The 16,600-nt window shown below is 41.8% G+C and overlaps 1 long non-coding RNA gene across 2 annotated transcripts in view; it reads right to left on the bottom strand.

The window, feature by feature from the left end:
* LOC100857993 overlaps window positions 1-16,093 on the bottom strand; it is a 46,956-nt gene extending 30,863 nt beyond the window's left edge. Inside the window, exons 1-5 of one of the 2 annotated variants that reach the window (XR_006938930.1) lie at window positions 16,059-16,093; window positions 15,156-15,222; window positions 13,809-13,927; window positions 5,439-5,515; window positions 3,849-4,162 (exon numbers count right to left, since the gene is read on the bottom strand). This is a non-coding gene — a long non-coding RNA (uncharacterized LOC100857993). Of the gene's footprint in view, window positions 1-3,848; window positions 4,163-5,438; window positions 5,516-13,808; window positions 13,928-15,155; window positions 15,223-16,058 lie in introns of those variants that run through there. The other variant, XR_005858879.2, reaches the window with a different exon arrangement.
* Between the last annotated feature and the right edge of the window lie 507 nt (window positions 16,094-16,600).

Genomic DNA, 16,600 nt, shown 5'->3' with positions numbered 1-16,600 from the left:
AGGGTAATATTTGTTTTGTAACAGCTTAAAAAACAAGAACTGAATGAATTGGTGGTTAAATTCAAATGATGCTTGTGTTGGATAGAAGGAGTCTTTGATATTTGGAATTTACAAACTTTTTTTTTTTCCCCATGAACTTGTGTTGCTTAAATTCAAACTATTTTTTTGTTTCGGTTGACTCACTCATGCTGGGAATTTTTAATGGTTTTCAGCAAAGAATGCAATTTGAAAAGATTGTATTCACTGCTCTCTGTTAGCTATGTGTTAGACATCTTGGTTTTTTCAGACAGATCCATTACTCTTGTTTGTATTTTCAGACCTACTCTTTACATACATCTTATATAGACAATGTGATTTCCGTGACACAATTACAAATAACAGCCTGGTTTCCTTTATCTTTCAGTATGATCCATTATTAGTCCTGACGCTCCAAATTCAACACCAGATTCCCTAGAAAGATATGAAGACTGCCAAAAATTATTTTTATTTTACCTTATTACATTTGAATCTTGGCAGCTTAAAGTGATACCTTAAAGGCTGTTCCTGGGTTTTGTTTTCTTCCCAACTCCTGTTGTGCATTTTTTTGTGCTGAATCAGTACAACACTGGACAATCTTCCAAAACAAATAAATAAATAGATAAATAAAATCTATGGAATGACAATAAATCTGCCGTAAATAATCTGAGACTTGGCTATGAAAAACCCACACTACCAGAATCTGATGCAGGGGAAGAAAAACACTGTTGCCAAAACTATTTCTTGCTGTTTCTATATTTACCTTAATTTGCCTTTATCTAGACTTCGCTGATGCCTCATTCCAGACAGTTTCTATGTGTGAAAAAAAACATGGCCATTTGTCTGTCCCCCACTGTTTCCCAGGAAAATATCAAGTCTCTTCCTCTCCTTGGTCTTACTCAAGACCCACTGCTTTTAAACAGCAAGTACTGCTGAAATTGATTTGCTTTAAATGAGAAAACCTTGCTATAGGAGAAACCAACAGGCCACAGAAGGGCCACAAAGTTGAACTGCATTGAAATTCTGATTACTTTACTATTTTTACATCCTTAGCTATGGTTAGGGCAGCAGCAAGAGAGTCAGTCCTCTTACCCATGCTCAGCAATACAATATCCCACAACAGCAGTAGGGTAATAGAAGTGCTGTGATGAATTGATGGGTTCATTAGTCTACAATCAATGGATAAGACTTCATAATAGAATAGACCTCACAGGAGCCAAATACTAGTGCTTTAATTGCAGCAGGTCCTCAGTGCCAGGGCTTGTATTAAAAAGAAAAATTAAATGTTTCCCTGGAACAAATAAAAAATAAAATCCCTAGAATCAAGTAGACCACAAGAACAAAGACCAACTTATCAAGAGAGAAAAGAAAGAAAAGGGAACACATTGCCATGCTCATTTCCAGCTTTGCAATCTGGAGCTGTACACCTGAAAGCTGAGTTTCTGTTGTCTATTATTCTGCCTCAATTGTGATTATAGAGAGAATTATTTTTTCTTTTGGGAGAAATTTGTTTCTTAGTTACTCAATTTTGCCTCTGCTGAGGCTGTGGGATGCCTGGATGGTGGTAAGGCAAATAGACTAACCTAGCTCTGATTTTAAGTAGAGGCAACATAGTTTATATCTGAGCTAATTGTCTCCTTCTGCACGCAGTCAAGTTCCAATTGAGATGTATGCTAAAATTCTCTTTAGAAAAGTTTAAGGAAGCAAGCTAACAACAAGTTTCCCTGGAGATGTCCATTTTCAACAGAAACATGGCTGAGAGGATATTTTTTATATCTAAGAGCAAATCTGTTTAAAAAGCAATCAACCAACCATACAAAAAACAACTATGATAAATACATATGTATGTGCATATGTACATGTCATATGTATGTACGTATATTTGTGTTTGTGCATACATGTAGGGAGACTAACAAGCTTATAGAGAGATATGTATGTAAATATTTATATAGGAGTAAAATTACAGTGTAGATGTGTGAGTTTTCTTAAGTAAATTTGTATGTATCCATACATATATCTATGCACACATGATGTATGAGGCCATGATGCTTATGAGGATGCTTGTTCCTGTGGTCATTAAAATTGCTGTAGTGGAACTGCATGCTCTTCATATTTTTGCAAGATAGAAATTTTTCATTTTTCAAACTTCAGAGATAAGCATCTGTTCAATTTACCATTAGCCAGCAACTTGCCATAATAAAAATGAAAATGAGCTGCTTATGATTGATCCCTGTTTCCTCATGTAGTATGTCTTGATGTCACACTCTTGCATCTTCTAGATATGCTCATTCCGAGTTATCTATGAGCGCTCACACTCTGCTAAGGGATGTACAGTTCTGCTCTCTTATCACAGAGCTGTATTATCTCCAGCGCACTCAACCTGCTGTCACCACCAGCAGAAGGGGCACCCTAGATGAAGCCGAGATTGCAAGCTTCCCAGTGACAGACTAGCTTTGTGAAGCCCTATCTCACTTGGTCTTGTCACCCTTACTAGTGCTAGTAGATCTGTTTTCATCTTCGGCTTCGTATGACCAAAGAACTGAGAGCTGGGCTTTTCTACAGGGGAACAAAGGTAATGATAATGGAGGCGACAACAAACTGACACCAGCACTTTCAAAATGCGGCTACTGGTTCTTGATTCCAAATGTAAGACAACACATTTACTTGCATTTCAACACCTATCTTCGGCAACCTGGTCTGAATACTTTATCCTGAGCAAACAGTACTGCTTGTAATGTTGAGAAGGCTTTACATACACCTTCAAAGAGGAGAAACAGTTTCAGTAAAAGAGTCTCTTCACGTGCAGAGAAACCGCTATCAGTTGCTACTGTATTACTTCATATGCACTGTGCATACACTGAATATTATCACTGCAAATTCCATTTTACGGTGGCTGCTGGAGGCGACCGTTCTTTTGTACAGTGTGTTTTGGGAGAGCACAGCTACAATTCACTATTATTGCTTTTCCAGTGTTAACGAAGTTTGTTTTGTACTTGAACAGATAGCTCTATATGACCATCAGCCAGATACAGATAGGACAGTGAGGGGAAAAAAAAAAAGCTTGGGATTCGCCTACTGCATTCTGTCAGTTCCTCGTTAACAATAGCTGAAGGCAAGACCTAATGATATGCTGTTGTTAGGAAGTACAAGTCTGAATGTGTGAGGAAGTACATCATGAAAGAGAAATAAAAATAAGGGCAATAATATGAATGCTTTTGGTACTATGAGTTTGTTGAAAGATAATGGGTTGTTACCGAACAGCCTAATGAGGAAAATATAAAATATGTATGCCATATAAATAAAGGGATCAACTGCAAGATGTAGTAAGAGGGGCTGGAGGCCTGAAACGGAGCGGAAAGCAGTATCTACTCAACTTTTTAAGAAAACACTTTTACACAGCATGCTATCCGCATGGCTGGTTAGAATTCTCTCCAGGCACCCAGCATTGCCAGCAAAGCCTCTGGTAGAGGATGGGTGGGGGGAAGGACACAGTTATTTGCAGGATAGTGTCTGGGGAGCTCATGAAATACCCAGTGTTCAGGAGCAGGAAAAGAATGAAGAGGTGTGAGGCGCTCAGTACTGACAGCTGGAACGGAAAGGTGGGAAAATCTTGATCTTTATATTTTTGAGGACAGAAGTGGTAAAAAATTTCATTAGAACCCTACAAAACAAATTATATTTTACCAGCAGGACAGTGCTTTAGTACTCTCGAGGCAGACGATAATAGGAGAATGAGCCCTGGAGACAAAAGAAAAGCTTCCCACAGGAAATTAAACCCAGGCTTTGCAAATAAGAACAATAGCCCACAATCCAGGTAAAACTACAGGCACAAATGAATGAATACGAAATGAACATTAGCAGAGCCTGAAGCAGCAACACCTCAAAATACAAAAGAGAGGAGAGTGGCTTCACAACACTGACTGAAATGAATTTCTAACAATATGCATACTAATGAACCTGCAACGCCACTTAGTTTTTGCATCCATTATTCATTGTTCGGCTTTATAGGAAACATAGCGGTACAATGGAACGATTACGAAGCATCACTGGTAGTGGGATGATAACAGAGAGGACACGGGAGCAACAGCTGTTCCTTCACCCGGACCCTCTTGCATGAAAATTACCTTAGCACTGGAACCGGGAAGGGCTGCAAGGAGAGAAACCAGATGAGATGCACAAAATCTCTCGGAGCTTTCTGCTTTACCTCCTGGAGTCTATGGCATTGCTGTCCCTGATGGGGACAGCCAGAAAATGAAAAGAAACACCCTACAAGGGCCCGTGCTCTCCCTCAGCTTCCTGGGCACGTTTCCTGAGGCTGATATGTTCTCTTCCGAGAGCACAAACTGTCTGCTGATGATTAAAGAGCCTTATGTAAAAGAAACGATATAGATAATGAGCGCATCCAACACCATGGGAGCTCCTGGGAGCAGGGCTGAAGGAAGGCATTCGGAGAGAATAAATGAGGCAGCAGTGATAGTTTGGGTATCCTGGGCTCTTTGTGGGTGCCATGCCTCTATGACTGTGCAAGCCAAGGCTTTTCTGAGCCAAATGTCCCATCCATCTGCAGTGCTACAGGACACGTCAAACCTGACCTGCTATGGAGTTTACACCATTAGCCAAGAGAGACAGTATATCCTCTCCAATGATCTGGGACGTTTCTAATCCTAGGCAAATTTGATGAAGAATTTTTGACTTATGTGATACATATTTCAAGATTTCCAGTGTTTCTCCTCAGCCATGCACCCTTTCATACCTTATTTCCTAAGTTTCCAGGGCCACAACAAAACCACAGGGGCTGTTGCAGGCCTGCTGGGACAGCTGTCTTTATGTGAGCCCCACAAGCTGACCGCAGCAACCTTGTTTCACTGCAAGCTGTGACATGACCAATAGCACCATGCTTAATAAAACAAGAGCTCCTTTTGTAGCCATGAACTGGAAACCGTTCACAAAGGATGGGGTAAAGACTCCTTCACATGTGAAGGCCACAAGTTTCCAGGCATTGTCTTCATGCTTCCAAATAAGTATTCGGAATATAAGACACATTTACAAATTTTTGACGTAGGATCTGTGGCTAAACAATAAAATTTAATAGAGAAAATATTTGCCTATTAAACTACAGAAAAAGAGTATATAGCAAAGAGGTTCACTGAAACCATAGGAGCTTTTGCTCTCCTGCATTCTGTACAGTAGAAGTTGATCAATCGTAAGTTTAGGAGCTACACTTTCTACACATATATTCTGGGTGTTCATGGAAATTGTAACATCCACTGGTGTAGTTAATAACCTAATGGAACCTACCAGAGTTTTGTAACTGATGGCGTTGGGAAATCAGATATTACATTCTCTATAGTTCAAAGTTGAGCTGAAATCTCTGGAAAAGTTTAAAATTGTCAAGAGATGGATAAAAAAAAGAAATCACACACCTGGGTTAAACTAGAATGGCTTGTGTGTGTTTCTCCAAAAGAACTGCTCCTCCCAGCTTCGATATCATAAATTCCTGCTGAAAAGAAATTAAGGTAATTGTTTTTTACTATTTCATATTTTAGAAAGTAATTGGGGGTGGGTGGGGAGGATGTGGCTTTTCTTCCCCCAAACCCCAATGGGCTTGACAGTTGGAACATGCATAATCTTTGTTTTCTGCACTACAAAAGGATTAAAACCAATTAAAACTGAAATGTGATGTGAAAATTATGTTGTCCCACAGTTATATATCACCACAAGTTTCTGTGAGAAAGTTCAGAACAGTTGGAGTGCTGAATTTATATAGGTTGTACTGAGCCATGGTCATGAAGGTGTCTTCAAAACTGGCTTCAATCACTTGTCAACAGTGAATTCCTGTTTCATCTGAGTTTCTCAATGATAGGAAAAAACTAAGCAGATGTAGAATGCACATAGGAAAAATAAACTGTTTTCTTTGCTTGAAGTCTGCCTGTGTGATAGTATTGTTCTCATGTCTGCGTCTCTATTTTAAATGAAAGCCTAACTTAAAACAAAGCTGGCATCCCAAATAAAGTATCTTCAGAAAAAAGCATAAGGTTCATGGTCAGAAGTTTGTCAGCAGAAAACCATCGGTGAAACCTAGATTCATAGCATGCAGATGTGTTGGTCATTATCTCTTTATGTGTATTATGAATAAATCATAAAGACCAAATAAAGGTATAAATATTTATATTCATCCACTCATGCAGATGAGGTTGCATTAAGTCATCATTATCTGCCCTACCTTGTGCTTGAACTGAGGAACTGTGTAATTTCCTTTCCATCCCATTGTACATAATGTTCAGATCCCCTGACACCTGCAACTTGTGTTTTTTTTTCCCAACAAAATTGCAAAATACACAAAAAAACCCCAACAACAAAAGCAGAAATAGAAAACTCAGCTACTTTGTCAATGAAATCGAATCAGACCTTGATAAATTGGGTGGTAAAACACTTTTTCAGAAATCTTATCAGCTTGAATTACTGTTATGCTCAGAAAAACACTGAGGCTCCGCCACATCCCAGTGGGCTGTGGGTCCTCATTGGGTTACAGGTGCTGCGCTGCAGCACTGGCACTGCAGCAGATGAACCTTGGACCATGACATCTCCCCTCTCCACTCCCACTGTGATGGTGCTTTCTTGCATATTTTGGGGATTTAGTTATAACTGGATACTCTAGCTCAGACAGTGATAACAAACAGTAACATCAACTGGGTGCAAACTTCCTGGAAGATGCATTGCCAGTTCTGACAACAGGACATTTATTCCTGCACCTAGCACAAATGTCAGAGAAGACTTTATTGAATTACTCTTTAACATCAACTCACTTTCTGCTACCAATAACAAATACCTTTTAGAGAATACAACCGATTACTGAATGAGATTCCTATAAAACACTCAGAAGTCCTTTTAGGAGATATGCAACTCCATCATCTTTGTTGACTGATAGCAAAACAGACTAAAATGAAATTCACGTTACGCAGCAGGTCATGGTATGACTGAGAGCAAACACTAAGAGGGTTACTCTGTCAAGCTCATACTGTTATTCTGGCTTTCTTGAAGCAGAAATCCAAATATTCTGATGGATGGTGGTTTAGGAACCTCCCTGAGCACAAGCTTGTAAAAAAGTATTCTGGATAATTTGTGGTTTGTGGTTAAACTATTATATACTGTCTATGATTTAATTCCTCCTCCATATTCATGTGCAGAACTTGAAAGATGATTATGTCTGTTCATCTGCTACAATAACTACATCTTCACATCTTGCTTGTTTCCAGCACTGTGAATATTTAGATAATTCCATTTATAACTGGCAATTCCTCTGCTTCCATCCTAAGTAGTTTTTGGTCTCATGACTGAGCCTGGAGCAAGAGGTGGAGGAAAATGACAGGATCTTTTGTGGGTTTGGTGGTCTTCTCTCAGTGCAGCCACCCAGGCTTCTGCTTACCTCTAATGGAGACCCCAAGATGATTGGGTAACCCTTCAATGAGATCAAAGGCTAGTGGTACGAAGGTGCTGGTTATAAGCATTGTTCTGACAAAACTGAGTTTTACCTCAGTAGACTCAAGTTGTGCTGGGCTGGAGAAGTGAGGCATACTTCACTGTGTCCTAGAGCTTTAGAAAAACTCACATCCTTACCCAAAACCTGAAAGATGAGGGCCTTCTGGGAATTTAGGCCTTAGGTCTATACCATATTGGGTCTGAGCATGTGGAGCAGGACACACTGAATGAAAGCTAGATATGCTATTCTGTGCATTTGCCATGGTTTCTTTGAATGAATAATATTCCCACCTAGATAGTTTCAGAAGCATCTAGGGGATTAAAGAGTGCAAGCTGGCTGATTTGGAAGCCTTTCAAGAACTGCTGCTTGGCAAAAGCAAGCACATTATTTTTCTATACCATTTACTAAGTACACACTTATTAGAGTGGAACAATTTAAGACTTCATTTTTTTCCCCTCTTTCCTCTCCTATTTCTGCCATTTTGTTGTGCCTTATCCAAAGCCACCTTCTCGTTTTCTTTCAATATGAATCTCTGCAAATCACACCCCTCTGGTCTACTCAAGGACACTGCAAACAAATAGATGAGGCTGGGTGCATGCATTTGCAGCTTAGCTGCATGCAGGGAGGTGTGCATCTCTGCTCTGGCATGCTGCTTTCCTCTGATCTACATATTGGTAACTCCAGTTGGCATCCACATATGTTCTTTGCAAAGATAAGTATCTAGAAGCAGGGACAGATCTCATTCACCTTCTCTCTGATGATTCCCTGCCTGCTCAGAGGTCAGTGGGAGGTCTGCAGGGTCACAGTTCTTTTCTTCATGTTCTTTGTGAGACAGCTGAGCTCCTTACCACCTCTATGTACCTGACACCTAGTGCCCAGGGTGTTGTTTGTCCATGGAAAGACAAAAACATGGAGGTTTGAGGTGAACTTTAGAGTGAAGCAGTGGGCAAAATCCTTACTGTATGGCTGAGGACCTGGCTGGGAGAAGGACTGTTCTACACAGCTACAGCCCTGGGTCTAAGCTTCTGCTTCACATTAACTAAGCTCCTGATGGCCATATACAAACTGCCTAGCTTTATAAGGATATTAAACATGTTATCATCAGGAATAAAATGGATCAATTTTAGTGAGGCTGTGTTGAACATGTTGATTGCCCTCCCTTCCATACTATTTGCTGCATACTAGATGATGACATGCTTATCTCTTAAAAAAAAACACCATAAGTTTGGACAGGGCAAATGAAACATTCTAAAGTAGAAATAGGATAGGGAAGAAAAAAAGGATTACCTGAAATGTACATTTTCCACACACAGTTCTGCTGCTATATGGTATCAAATGAAGCTAATCCTTCATTTCATGTTTACTCACTTGGCTTCATTTCTTAGGTCTACATTCCCCCATCTGATTCATGGTGTGGATCTTAGATAAGTTAGAGGAATGAAGGATGTTCGCAGGCTGCAAAGTTCATCTGCTGCATGCTCTTAAATTGCAGGTAATGCTTTCCTCTGGGTGCTCTACTATCACTGCTCTGGGGTAGGCAGATATTTTTAGTTCCACACCAGCTGAAATTTTGGCTGTTTCAAGCACAAAATGCCTAAGGTGAAATAACTGCCGTGCAACATTCTGCTCAGATGTAGTGCCAAGGCCCACATCAATGGCTGTGCTGGACTACACTGCATTGTTGCTGCCTCTTTAAAGCCACAGCCATGCCACCCACCAGCACTGGCCCCTTGTGGAGAGCACCCTCCAGACCCCACTACTACTGCTGTGGGAAGGAACTAGCTGAATCAGCTACATTTTCTCACTCATCCTCAAGGAATTCCTCCTCTAAGACACAGTCTGATGCTGCCTAGTGAAACCTTCCTCTGAACAACAGGACTCTGCACTCTGATAGCAATAGCAAAGGCCCACTGGCTCCCTATGGCCCTTTTCACTTCTCAGGCAAACATTTTTTAATCAAAGAAACTATTTTAGAAGATACTTCTGCATGTAAAAACAATTCATTTTAGAGTGTATAAGCCAAACCAGGTCAGGCTACCCTTCAGCCATGTCAGTCTAGGGTGGAAGAGGAAATCCCTTCCCTCATTCAAGTACAAACCCAAAATCGTGGGCACATAAATTAGCAATGGCTGGTTCTGGATAATTCAAGCTGGATTGGGTTTGGTTTTGCTAGTTCTGAAGAGAGTGAAACTCAGCATTTTTAAAGCTGCAGTTGTTTAAACCCAGTGTTTGATTAAAAAAAAAAACACTGGAGCATCTCTATGCTTTTGTAAAAGTATTTTAAGGCATGGATTTTTTTTTTTTAATGTTCTGTAGGTAAACATATTCCTTTCTATTGATAAAATCTGTAGGTTCCACATCTTGAATAACTTTGAATCAAGGCCTGTGTATGCCTTTGATGACAACTCAGCATAAAAGGCATGCAAGATTAGTAAAACGTGACGTGACTAAAGAATTACTGCTACAACTGAGAGCACTTACTGGGGAAAACTAATTTTTGTTCCAGAAAAACAGCAGTCTATGGATGCCACCAGGGACCTGGTGGTGATGAACCTTCCGTTCTGCAGGATGTGTGGGCCTGCAGCCTTCTCCCCTTCCATGATTTGCAGTGAGCTCCTGAATGGTGGCAGTGTGATGGCTGCCTCAGGAGGCTCCCTGCCTTCTTGGTCTGCACTCTCAGGCTTCCGAGTGTCAGGGGGTGGTTTGACACAGGGGTCACAAACAGTATTACGGAGCAGAAATTAGCTAGCAGCAGGTAAACATCCTCCTCACACAGCTGTTCAATCAGACTCTAAGCCCAGATCCAGCAACAGAAGGCTTGTAGCTATCAGTCATACCTGCTTTCTTTGCTTTGTTTTGATTCACATAATGAAGGAGGCTCTGAGTGCATGAGCTAAGGTCCTTGTGGGTGAAATGAAACTAAAACACATCTCAGTTGCCAACAGGAGTTAATCTCCACTGCAGAGTGGTCAATGGCTTCTTAACACTAACTCTATCACTCCCAGGTTCTCTTCCTATGGCCCCCAAATGCATATCAGTAGCAGCCTGAAGCACTGCAGGTATCACTCCCTGAGATCAGTACAACTCTGAAGTCAAATCCTTCCTCACTCCCAGTTTCTGACAAAAATGATGGAAGAGACACATGTGATCCAGAAGGACAGCATGGCAGCACAGGAAACAGAGCCCAGGCAGGTTTCATCTAGGACCTGCTCTTACTCCCATCACCTTTCCTGTAGTAATTCAAGGCAAGGGAACACCACAAATTTACTGTGGTAGACCCTGTCCATAAAGAGTGGACACTGAGACCATGAGGACCCCAGGGTGCTGGTCCTGTTCCCTGCCCATTGCTCTGCAATACCCCATCCAGGTGGAGAGGGAACAGAGCAGCCATGGGAGCAGTGCCAACAGGGAAACAAAGGTGAGAGAAAGACCATGCAAAAATTGTCATCCAAATGCTGCCGTGAAAGTCCCAGTTAATTAGCTGCATTCTTACTAATAGGCATAGAAATCAAGGAAAGGGCGCAAAGAGTAACCATTTGCACACTTTTCAAGAAGCCTCCATGACTCCAGAGAAGAAACTGGTTGACAGCAAACCTTTAAGAGCACGAGCAACTTGTGTGGTTTCTAGCCAGGCAACAGCGTTGCATCTGCCTCTGCAAGAAGTGCAGGACAAAAATATGGAACATTTGTTTTTGAGCCCTTCACAGTAAACAGAAGCTTTAATGTGCTGCTATTCTTCACAAGGACATTGCTCTAGCAAATGCCATTTTTTGTTGATTTTCAAGCCACGCAACCATACAGATTAACAATTACAAATAAACTCCCTGCTCAGAATGAACGAACAGCATATTATAACCCCCTTCAGAGAGCGACTGCATGCAGTGCTGCTCAGCATCAGAGGACAGAAGGAACAGAATACACACCTCAGCTTTTTCTTTCCCACACCTTCCGTCCCAAATTTCCAGAGGAAATTCTCCAGACCATTCTTTTTCTGATTCCTGATGGAGGTCCATGGCAAGAGAGGAGTCATTGTAATGACAGCTTTCTACTTAGGCTCATACATCACTGTCTCTAGCTATTCTTAGTGATGCTTGGGAAGCAGGAATAGCAATCTGTGAAGCTGGCCAGTGATGCTGACAGCATCTTACCACAATTATGATGATGTATACAGAGCTAGCTAATAAGGCTAGGGAAAAATACCAAAGCAAGAGAACAAGACACCCTCTGATTTCCATTTTCTTTTTTTTCCTCCCAGAGGTGTCAGCATGAAGGATTTCAGGGAAGGGAGGGAAGGAGGGAGTTAGGAAGGACACTGAAAAGGACACACAAAAAATGTTGGAAATAGAAAGCCTTTCTTCAGGCTCTCTTGTTCACTTTAGATTAATTTGATTGTCAATAAATCTGACTCAAAGAAATGAGGATTACTGAACTGGATTTCAGGAAGCTTAAAATTCAGTGTGGTTTCAGAGCAAGAGCAGCAAGAAAATTAACCTTGTTATACAATGGACTGAAGTTCTTAGGGATGTATCCTTTGCTGATATACATGAGAAAACTTTACGCTGGGCAATGAAACAGTGCTGATTTATGTCAATTTAGGCTTTGGCATGGGAAGAGCAAGCTATTATTCTTTCTACTGCAGAGGTTTTCAGATCCTTACTCCTCTCCTGATGTCCATTACAAACTCTCACTGTCAGAAGATTATACTAAAACCCAGTCATTAAAAAGCAAGTAAGTCACTGGTGTAGAAGAATGCAGGGGAGACATCCATGAAGATGGAGGAATGGAGAGTTCTATTTAATCACTGAATGTTTGCTCAGGGAGCTGCAAAAGCAAAATTACTTGCTTCTTTGGGATTTGAGGGATCGAACACATGTATTGCAGGGAGGAATAATCCTGCCTGTGTGTCATGAGAAAGAGGACATCCAATTTGTTGCACTGCTAACTTCTGCAAAGCATAGAACAAGGCAGCTGGGAGAAGGATCAGTCAGCATGAACACTTCCTGAGCCTCACACTGTCAAAGGCAGCAAGAAAATAAGCAAAGCACAAGGCAATTTTTCATCTATGGCAGTAACACCTTACTGCAGTTAAAATGTGGGATTTAGGGAGTGGTTCGTAGCTGCTTGGGGAGCAAAAGGGGCTGTCCGGCAGCAGCTCTGCTAAAGGCCTGGGTCCAGTCCTCCCACTAAGCATACGCTTGCGTCAGACTCACTCTCCTGTCCTACTTCTGCCTCATGGATACAGTGAGCATATTAGTACTCTGTACCACAGCAAGAGTCAAGCATCTCCACAGAAGCCAAATACTAGCTGCAAGCACTTCCCCAGAGCACGTTACAATTTTTTGCTGAACAGGAAGCAACAGGAGCTAAACAGAGAACTGCAGTTTGTAGGAATACAGTAGAGCCCTAATCTCACCCAGCTGTAGGGTGGTACTCAACCCAAGATCTGGGATCCAACTGGAGCTACATACACAAAAGTATGCATTGCTAGAAACTCTGATACTTGCTTCTTGTCCCGCCATCCATGGAAGAGGCAACAACATCAGTCTAATGATCCAACAACTCTCTCTAGCCTCACTATAAGTACTGGGAGTGGGGTTCAGTGACCTAAAGACAGAACTTTGTGAACTAAAAGTGAGAAGTTTAACAGAATCAGGGCAGCCAGTCTCCTTCTATGAGGCACAGAGACAGATGAGCAAATCCAGAGGACTTGCACAACACTTGTTGTGCTGACCTAAACCCATTTCCAGAGGTAGCACTCCACTGACAATTGGAGGGCCTAAACTACTGGTTCAGGTCTGACTTTTACATAGCTAAAAATCAGATGAAATTAATTCTCTTTCCTTCTCATGTTTCCTGCTCTCCAGGAAGGAATGAAAAGCTCATAGGAATTGGGCTAAATCTCATGAATTTTGAGCAGATCTCAATATGGGGAAGACACAGACAACATTAGAAGAAAGTTTGCTAAGCAGACAAGTGACTACATAGGGGCAGCAGTAATGAAAGCTATACAAAGATGAGTATTACTATAAAAGACATACCCACTTGTAGTAAGGAATTCATTTGCTGTTAGTCATACAAAAAACCTGTGCACCATTAGGAGCCCTTCTACTAGATGCGGTCAGAAAACACATTGCCCCTGTCTTGCCTAGAAATCACATTTAGGTTTGTTTTGAGTGTTTTAGCTCCCAGGAGGCTACAAAACTGGTAGAAATTTAAGGGGTAGCCAAATGGTGCTCCAATAGCTACAGCTAAGACCTGAACAACAGCCTTGCCAGTGTTTCTTGTACTGGTTCAACCATCTGGCATCACATACCTGCTTCTCCTTCTCATGAGCACAACCTGCCACCTTGGTGTGAGTTTTCCTGCTGTGGATGAATGCAGTCTTCCTGCAGTCACACAGGAGTGCCCAGTGGCTTAGAAAATAGAACATGCCTAAATTAAAAAAAAACCATGAAAATTCATTCTGTTCTACTGTGGAAGCAGCTTAAAACCAGCTGCTCTGTGAGAAGGCAGACTGGGATGAGGAGAAATGAGAGGACCTTGCAGGTGTTTGCAGCGAGCTCTCCCCTGTGAGGGGAAGCACAGAAGAAAGCACATGCACTGCACCCACACACCCAAGGGAACCTTCACAATCACATCACCAGCCCTGCTTCATTCCCACAGGCTGCTGTGGCTCCCCATGCACTGTCTAATGCTGCCCCAAGGCAGGGTGATGAGAGTTAAACACAGCACTGTGCCTTAATGTGAAGCTTCCCAGATTTCATGGTGGGTTTAAACTTCTCCTGCTGGCTTTTGTGTTGAGTACATAAGGGTTTTTTTTTGTTGTTGTTGTTTTTGTTTAAGTCTAATGCAGTTTCTAAGTGCCTTTGCTCCTCATCAGCTTTACACACACACACCACTGCAGCTCACCCTCCAACAAGAAAATTTATTCTATATTCCCTGGAATGGAAATAGAAGCAGAACTCCAGTGTAATCCCATGAAGCATTCAAAGCAGAAGGCAATGGTCCTCTACCGCAGCAGTGTGGAGGGTGCAGCCTTGTTCAGGTAAACCAGCACGTGCTACTGAATTAATGGCCATTCCTGCTGGGTTTCTTTCCCTTTACACCTTCCTTCTCTGAGTGCTTCCTAGTACAGATACAGCCAACTCAAAGTAATTCCCAGAAATATGCAGGATCTATTACAACCAGAGGGCAACATTGGAAAGGAAGGGTTGATTTCTAGAGAAACTCTAACAAATCACTACTTGTAGGGAGCATGAAAACAAAGGATGTATCAGGCACCACTCTGCTGCGATAAGGCAGTGATCTCTCTCATTAATGTTCTGTCTTGTTTTAAAGTTCAAGAGATACTGCAGCTTGGCTTGCCTCCCTTGACTGGAATTCATCATTGCTAATAGAACAGAGCCACAGGGTGAGCTGCTCTTGCCAGTGCATGTCTAACAAACTGTTACTGCATGAAAATCAGCCTATATTAAAGCTCCTGAAGATCCGGACTCTGGGCTGAGGATGCACTTCATTTTTTTTTTTATTTGGCTACCTGGATTAAGAGTTAGCTGTTCCAGTTTTCCTGACTTTTCAGTCCTAGGGTTTGCCCTTTCTGCCCTTTGTTCAGCTGACCCCACAGAGGAGTAATACAAATGAGAAGTCACAACACTCATACCTCAAAATTCCCAGGCAGAGCAATTTATGGTGTTTGTATGTGCATCTTTAGAAGGCAGAATTCCTTCCTGTCAGAGAATAAAACAGTTGTGAAGTGATTCTTACGAGTTTTACTTTTTTGACACATCTAAATAGATGCAGTGCTAAGACACACACCAGGTGAGAAACCTTTCCTGTGATACTGAGATGAGTAGTAGCTCCATACTGGGATGCCTTTTGTTTCCTGTGTTTTCCTAAGATCTCCGCCATACTACACACAAATCATCTATTTTGTCCTCAGAAATGCTGGAGCCTCATACAATGCAGACACACCATGCTCTCTCACTGAGCCTTAACTTTTATTCTTTCCACTTCCTTCTTTCTTCCAAAGAAGTCATAAATCAGTAAATAATGTTGCTCACTTGCTCACAAAAACTTCCCCTCCATTAATCACCTGTCCCACAGAAGCCAGCCAGCAGTGCTACAGGCAGCAGGCCTGAGCATTTCATGGCTGTTGGAGTCCAACGGTAGGAACTGAGTGCTCTGCTTGTTAGCGTTCAGCAGCTTCCCTTCCTCCCCTACCTGAAGTCCTCTATGGCTTCTGTAGCAAGATCCAGAGTTCTACCAGTATTTCCCCCCCTCTAGAAACTGAAACACCTTCAGAATAACCAATTATGCATTTCTTAACCTTTCCAAACCTCCCTCCACTAAAAATCTGCGATAAATATCAACAAAAATACTAGGCATACAGGCATTACTTGAAAACCAACCGTGTAATGCTATAACGTGATGGAAGACACAGCAACAACAGCAGTGTAGCAGAGCCCCAGGCTGCAGCAAATGAGTATAATTTCAAATGCAGCAGCTGTAGATAAAAAAAACAAAGGAAGAAGAAGAAAAAGGAAAAAAACAAACCACAGCTTACCTCCCAAAGGCCACAGGTATACGGGAATCTCCAGCAAAATACCATCACCTCTACTGCCAACCCTTAAGTGAGGTCTGGGAAGGGGTGGATCCCGGCTCCACCCCTTCTGGTCATTCAGGTACAGTGCATGCACCTGAGCTCCCCTGGGTTGGCCCTGCCTTCCCACCAGCTGCTCAATCACTGCTTCAGGCCATGGCGTAGCGTTTCTGCTACAAACCTCATTTCCCACAACTTGGAGGTGTTTCCATCCCTGTGTTCAAGAACCCCGTGGATATAGCACCAAAGGAATGATGCTAGTGGGTGTGGTGGGGATGGACTGACATGATGACTGACTAGTTGGTCTAGATGATCTTAGAGGTCTTTTCCAACCTTTATGATTCTATAACCTGATGTTGCAACATAGACACTTTGGATATAGATATTTTTAAAGCAAAGAAAAAGTAAACTGGGAAATCAAAGAATACCTGTATAGAAACCTGAGTTGTGCATTCCTGAAAGACTATAACTCTGCTGACATATTCCCCTAAACAGTATCTTCAAAG

The sequence above is a fragment of the Gallus gallus genome, chromosome 3 (genome assembly GCF_016699485.2).
Source record: "Gallus gallus isolate bGalGal1 chromosome 3, bGalGal1.mat.broiler.GRCg7b, whole genome shotgun sequence".
NCBI lineage: Eukaryota > Metazoa > Chordata > Aves > Galliformes > Phasianidae > Gallus > Gallus gallus.
The sequence above is the reverse complement of the archived record's forward strand: the minus strand, read 5'-3'. Positions and strand labels throughout refer to the sequence as shown.